Below are 6,897 nucleotides of genomic sequence, written 5' to 3'. Positions count from 1 at the left end.
CGGGCGAAATTGTTAGCGTGCTGACGTTTGGTCCAAGGGCTTTCGGGTTCAATTCTCGGCTAGGTAAGACATTTTATTATTCATGGATTAGGTCCTATGGTCCGGGGACTGGGAATGTGAAATAAAAAGTAATGAAGAGTGTGACATATTTTTAACATTTTATTGAAACCATTTCTTTTACGACGCATCGAATTGTGTAATAATTTGAACAGAAATGAAAATATACCGGTAATGGCATAAAGATACTGGTGTATGTATGCATGTATCTGAACAGGGACTTCTTCTCGGGTTAAGTCTCCTTCTGGGCTATCGATACTTTTATATATGTATGGCAACAAAGTGATCGTTTCCATGAAAAGGATCATTCAAGACCAGCTACAATATTATCTGACCTGAAGGCACATACACAGGATGACGCCGAACTCCGTCGACAAACTTTCGGAAATTGTTGAGGGAAACATTCCGTGTACATTGGTAGAAGGTACCCGTGGTCTACGGTGGCTCGTTATAGAGTAGAACCGGTAATTGAATTATGATTAATTCGGTTTTATTACCGCAAACAACCTTATTTCTGTGGAAATATTTTCACAACACAGAAAAAGCCTGCAATATTCAATAACTAAAAGGTACAACACAAATCCCAGAGTAGCAAAGCCTGTAATATGTAATAACCGAAACGTACAACACAAAACACAGTAATGTGATTACCCTCTGTAGAAACACGTACACTTTGATCACAATATTTTCCGTCAGTGTACTGTTTTAAAGGTAACAATTCCATGTCGTTGTCTTCCAGCACGTTAAAGAACTCTTGCGGGACATAATTCCCACATCCCGGCGTCTGACACGAACTAGCATTTACGACGGACGTAGAACAAATAACATTATTATGAGTACCGGTACTATTTTCAGTGCAATACAGATACAAAGCTAACGAGGTAATCAAGTTTGTTTACATTATGATTGGTGTAGTCCGCCTCTGTGGTGTAGTGGTTAGCGTGATTAGCTGCCACCCCCGGAGGTCCGGGGACGTGCTGACAGCGGTAGTTACCCTACACATTGTTACAGTGTCGCCAGATTGTTACTCTTTAACGTCCGTTTTCTACCGGATATACTCGCAAGACGAAATTTTGTAAGATACATTTTTTTATTGCTGGCATGTGAGGAATCGCGCTTCGACGCCCGAGTGCGCGAATTACGCTTCATCTTGTATAATCCATTCCTGGGGAAGTGGTTTTCGTATTATATAAAGCAACGTCGAATTCCGATGGGATTATTGGTCTCAGCAAGGTTTGAAATTTATGCGTAATTCCAGTTATCGGATATTGGAGCTGAGGTACTACATAATCAAGAGTTAGAGTTTGATGAAATTGAAGGAGAGTTGTACTATCCCAGTCTTTATTGGGTGGATTATTGCGGTGGGAGTTGCACAAATTTCGAATTGCAGCCCAGACGTCTTGAAGAGGAGTTTGTCTATATAACCTTTAGAATACCAGAGAGCGCAAAGCGTTTCTCGGCGAGCGAGCGAAAATTGCCGGGAACGCAATAGCGCTCCTTACGCAAGCAGTTTTGTACTTGCTTGTAGTTTTGAGTTTCCGTACATATAGCAGCACAATGCAGGTGATCTAGACTCTTCGGAACCTGTAGTTTCTAAACCTACCACAACTATCGCGCCAATCGCTTTATTTACGGAGATATTGTTTTATCAAAGCAGCCTATATTCTGTACAACGTAAAAGTTTCTGAGTAGGTAAATGGCCGTCTCTGCCGCGCGCGATGTGTTCGAGAATGATGACGATTTAGCTGAATATATTAACAGACTCTGTGCCAATGACGACTATATTGAGTCTGATGAAGATGCAGCTATATCAGGCTCATGTAATAATGATGTTGGCGATGTTATTTCAGAGACAGGAAGTGAGTGTAGCGATGACATTCCACAGTACAATAAACCTCGTGGTATTGTCATTAGTGAAAGTGACAGTAATGCTGATTCGGAAAGTGACAGAAATGAAGATAGTGTAGGCCGTGATGCAGGCAGTAATGACAACAATGCCTACATGCATAACACAGTGTTCAGTGAAGTTTCAGTTTGGAAATGACACACGGTTCGAGACCTCCCCGCTGTATCTCGAAACACCCAGTCATAAAATATTTTTTAAAATAGAAACTTTAGTGCCTAGGTTATTGAAATTTTGCAAATAGTGAACCAAGAGCATGTATCTGCAGACAATAATATTTTTCAGTGCATAATTTTAATTTTGATTTGTGTTTCTTCATCTCAAATTTTTTCAATTTTCATCATCATCATCATCATCATCATCTGTTTACCCTCCAGGTTCGGTTTTTCCCTCGGACTTAGCGAGGGATCCCACCTCTACCGCCTCAAGGGCAGTGTCCTGGAGCTTCAGACTCTTGGTCGGGGGATACAACTGGGGAGTATGACCAGTACCTCGCCCAGGCGGCCTCACCTGCTATGCTGAACAGGGGCCTTGTGGAGGGATGGGAAGATTGGAAGGGATAGGCAAGGAAGAGGGAAGGAAGCGGCCGTGGCCTTAAGTTAGTTACCATCCCGGCATTTGCTTGGAGGAGAAGTGCGAAACTATGGAAAACCACTTCGAGGATGTCTGAAGTGGGAATCGACACCTGATTCTACACAGTTGACCTCTCAAGGCTGAGTGGACCCCGTTCCAGCCTTCGTACCACTTTTGAAATTTCGTGGCAGGGCCAGGAATCGAACTCGGGCCTCCGGGAGTGGCAGCTAATCACGCTAATGAGATATTTTTACCCATGCATTTTCTTTCATAGAATAATCCTTTAGGCGGTGTCGCATTTGCCATATGACAGCAACACATCACATTTTTATCCAAGATAATCTGAACGTTAACATGTAAACACTGACAAGAATCACTACTGCTATGACGGTAAGGCCAACGTATGAAGTGTTGTTACCTGAGCAATGGGGCCGATGACCTAGATGTTAGGCCCCTTTAGACAACAAGCATCACCATCATCGAGCAGAGAAAAGTTTACAGTTCATTTACTCAAAATACTTTTCTCTCAGTGAATTTTTTATTTAAAATTCTTCTTCTTTTTCCCTATTTGTTTTACGTCGCACCGACATAGATAGGTCTTATGACGACGGTGGAATAGGAAAGGGCTAGCAGTGGGAAGGAACCGGCCTCGGCCTTAATTAAGGTACAGCCTGATGTGAAAATGGGAAACCACGGAAAACCATCTCCAGGGCTACCGACAGTGAGGTTCGAACCCACTATCTCCCGCATGCAAGCTCACAGCTACACGCCGTGCGGCCAACTTGTTCCACCGTACTGCATTTCAAGTAAATATTATTGTCTGAATTTAGCACGGCCAACTTGCCCGGTATTTAATATTCTAGTGAAAGGTATGAATGAAATGTAATCTGAAACTATATATATTGAAATTAAAATTTAAACATGTTTGAGTCAAAATATTTATGTTATGCATACAACGAATATGGAAAAAGTAAGACTTGTCCAGCCCCCTTCCTGAGAACAGTGCTTGAAGAATTTAAAAACTCTAATTGAACAATGACTCTTAATCTCAATATTAACATCAGAAGACAAAAGTATTGTGGTAAGTTTTGCTATGTATCTGAATGCCATGATAATAAAAACGATTACTATTATTCCTCACAATTAAGGAACGTCAGTTGGACTACTCCATCCTCCGCAGTTTCATTTTACGACGTTATTTTGGCACATATCTATGAAAGTAGCCTTTAGAGTTAATCATTTTAACAATTTTAGTCAATGTAACATACTATTGTATTCCCTAGATTAAGATACATCGGCAATCAGAGTCAATATTAGAATGTCAGCTGGACTAAGTCATCTCCCGGCAGTTTCATTTCACGACGTCATTTTGGCAAATATCAACGAAAGTAACCTTTAGGATTAATCATTTTAACAGTATTAACCTATGTAACATTATCCATAACTCTAAATTACGATAAATCGGCAATCAAAATCAATATATTTTCCATAAAGAAGTATGCATTTCTACCACAAATAGGTCGGCCGCCAGCGCCACGTGTCGAGCTGTGTAACTACTCCGAATACAGTGCGAGGACCCGATTGTCAAGGCCGGTAAGGAGCTAGCTAGAGCGACGCATCAAGTCGGCCGTGGCTTAATGCTAGCGCAATAATAGGTATAGAGCTGGGAACGGTAGGAGCGGAGCGGAGCAGTTGTTTTCGCTCGTCCTCCGGAGACCTCCGGTAGTCCTCCGATTGAATTCACGGGCGGAAAATTCAAATGCAATAATGTGGGCAATGTTATAACGGTGATCTTAGGGGGAATTCATCATCATCATCATCATCATCTGTTTACCCTCCAGGTTCGGTTTTTCCCTCGGACTTAGCGAGGGATCCCACCTCTACCGCCTCAAGGGCAGTGTCCTGGAGCTTCAGACTCTTGGTCGGGGATACAACTGGGGAGTATGACCAGTACCTCGCCCAGGCGGCCTCACCTGCTATGCTGAACAGGGGCCTTGTGGAGGGATGGGAAGATTGGAAGGGATAGGTAAGGAAGATGGAAGGAAGCGGCCGTGGCCTTAAGTTAGGTACCGTCCCGGCATTCGCCTGGAGGAGAAGTGGGAAACCACGGAAAACCACTTCCAGGATGGCTGAGGTGGGAATCGAACCCACCTCTACTCAGTTGACCTCCCGAGGCTGAGTGGACCCCGTTCCAGCCCTCGTACCACTTTTCAAATTTCGTGGCAGAGCCGGGAATCGAACCCGGGCCTCCGGGGGTGGCAGCTAATCACACTAACCACTACACCACATAGGCGGACTTAGGGGGAATTACAATTTAAATTTCATTACTAATTCCACAGATGCATGTGTTCCCCCACGTTTGTCATTCAAATGCTGTAGTCGTTTCAAGATCGCCGCATTATTTGTTACGTTATGAACAACAGATTTTGATCTGCTGACATTCAGTTTGCAATAGGTGCAGGTGGATAGAATACTGTAGACTGAATATTGGCACATATTATACCATTGCAAATGCGTTTACAATATTATTCATAGTAAAACAGTTTAAGCAATAAGTACATTCCAGTGCATGTAAACATGTATTATATACGATGCTCTTACATTGTGTTATACGTGTAGTTCATTTATGACGGAAGAGTACGTCCGGCTCCATGACTAAATGGGTACCGTGCTGGCCATTGGTCACAGGGGTCCCAGGTTCGATTCCCGGCAGGATCGGGAATTTTAATTTTAATTGGTTAATTTCGCTGGTACTGGAGCTGGGTGTATGTGTCTTCTTCATAATCATTTCATCCTCATCACGACGTTAGGTCGCCTGAGGGTGTCAAATCAAAAGACCTGCATCTGGTGAGCCGAACTTGTCCTCGGACACTCCCGGCACTAAAAGCCATACGCCAAATCATTTTTTAATAAAGAGTACGAACTGATTGGTATTGGTTATATGCTGTACCGGGCTGAGTAGTTCAGCTCTGGCCTTCTGAGCTCAAGTCTGCGGTTTCAATTCCGACTTTGCTCGGCGTTACTTGAAGATGCTGACATACGAGAGTCGCATGTCGGCAGGTGTACCGGCACATGAGAGAACTCCTGTGGGACGAAATACCGGCACCTTAACGTCGCAGAAAACCACAGAAGTGGTTATGGGAGTATAATAATAATAATAATAATAATAATAATAATAATAATAATAATAATAATAATTACAATCTTTCTATCAATTTACCCTCCAGGGTTGGGTGTTCCCTCGTTCGCAGAGAGGATCCCACCTATACCGCCTCAAGGACAGAGTCCTGGAGCGTGAGATTTTCGGTCGGGGATACTTTTTGTTTTGTTTTATGTCGCACCGACACAGATAGGTCTTATGGCGACGATGGGATAGGGAAGGTCTGGGAGTGGGAAGGAAGCGCCCGTGGCCTTAACTAAGGTAAGTCCCCAGCATATGCCTGGTGTGAAAATGGGAAAGCACGAAAAACCAACTTCAGGGCTGCCGACAGTGGGATTCGAACCCACTATCTCCCGGTTGAAAGTGGGTTCGAACCCCACTGTTGGCAGCCCTGAAGATGGTTTTACGTCGTTTTCCATTTTCACGTCTAGAAATTGCCCTCCTTAGTCGTTCCTATCACATCGTCGCCATAAGACGGCATGACGTAAAGCAAATTGTTACAAAAGTAATCGACAAATGAAACACGAACGATAAATAAGAATGTATATATTTCATATATTCGCCTTCGACATACGTATAAAGCAGTATTTACTATGTCGCTAGCACATCCGTTGCGCACCACGGATGGAACGGCAAGGGAGCACACATTCAATACTGTTCCTCCGTCCTCCGCTCGCCGACCGAACCAGCGATTGGTTTCCAAACAATAGTTTACTACCAAAGAATACCAGAGGGAGCGCTGCACTCGCACCGATTGCAATCATAGGAGCAACTGCTCCGTTCCCAGCTCTACGTCCAATGACGAACCGATGCAATCTCAGATGAAACTGTGAAACATGACATAGCTAAGACGAAGACAGACTGCCTAGAGCTGAGAACGGTAGGAGCGGAGCGGAGCAATTGTTTTCGCTCTTCCTCTGGAGACCTCCGATAGTCCTCCGATTGAATTCACTGGCGGAAAATTCAAATACTTTAATGTGGGCAATAGTAATGGTGATCTTGGGTGGAACTACAATTTAGGCTTCAGTATCAATTCCACAGATGCATGTGTCTTTCTACGTTGGTCATTCAAATGCTGCAGTCGTTTCAAGATTGCCTCATTATTTTGTTACGCTGTGAATAACAGATTTTGATCTGTTGAAATTCAGTTTGCGTCCGCCTCTGTGGTGTAGTGGTTAGCGTGATTAGCTGCCACCCCCGGAGG

The sequence above is a fragment of the Anabrus simplex genome, chromosome 2 (genome assembly GCF_040414725.1).
Source record: "Anabrus simplex isolate iqAnaSimp1 chromosome 2, ASM4041472v1, whole genome shotgun sequence".
NCBI classification, from domain to species: Eukaryota; Metazoa; Arthropoda; class Insecta; order Orthoptera; family Tettigoniidae; genus Anabrus; species Anabrus simplex.
This window is presented reverse-complemented; position numbering follows the sequence as displayed.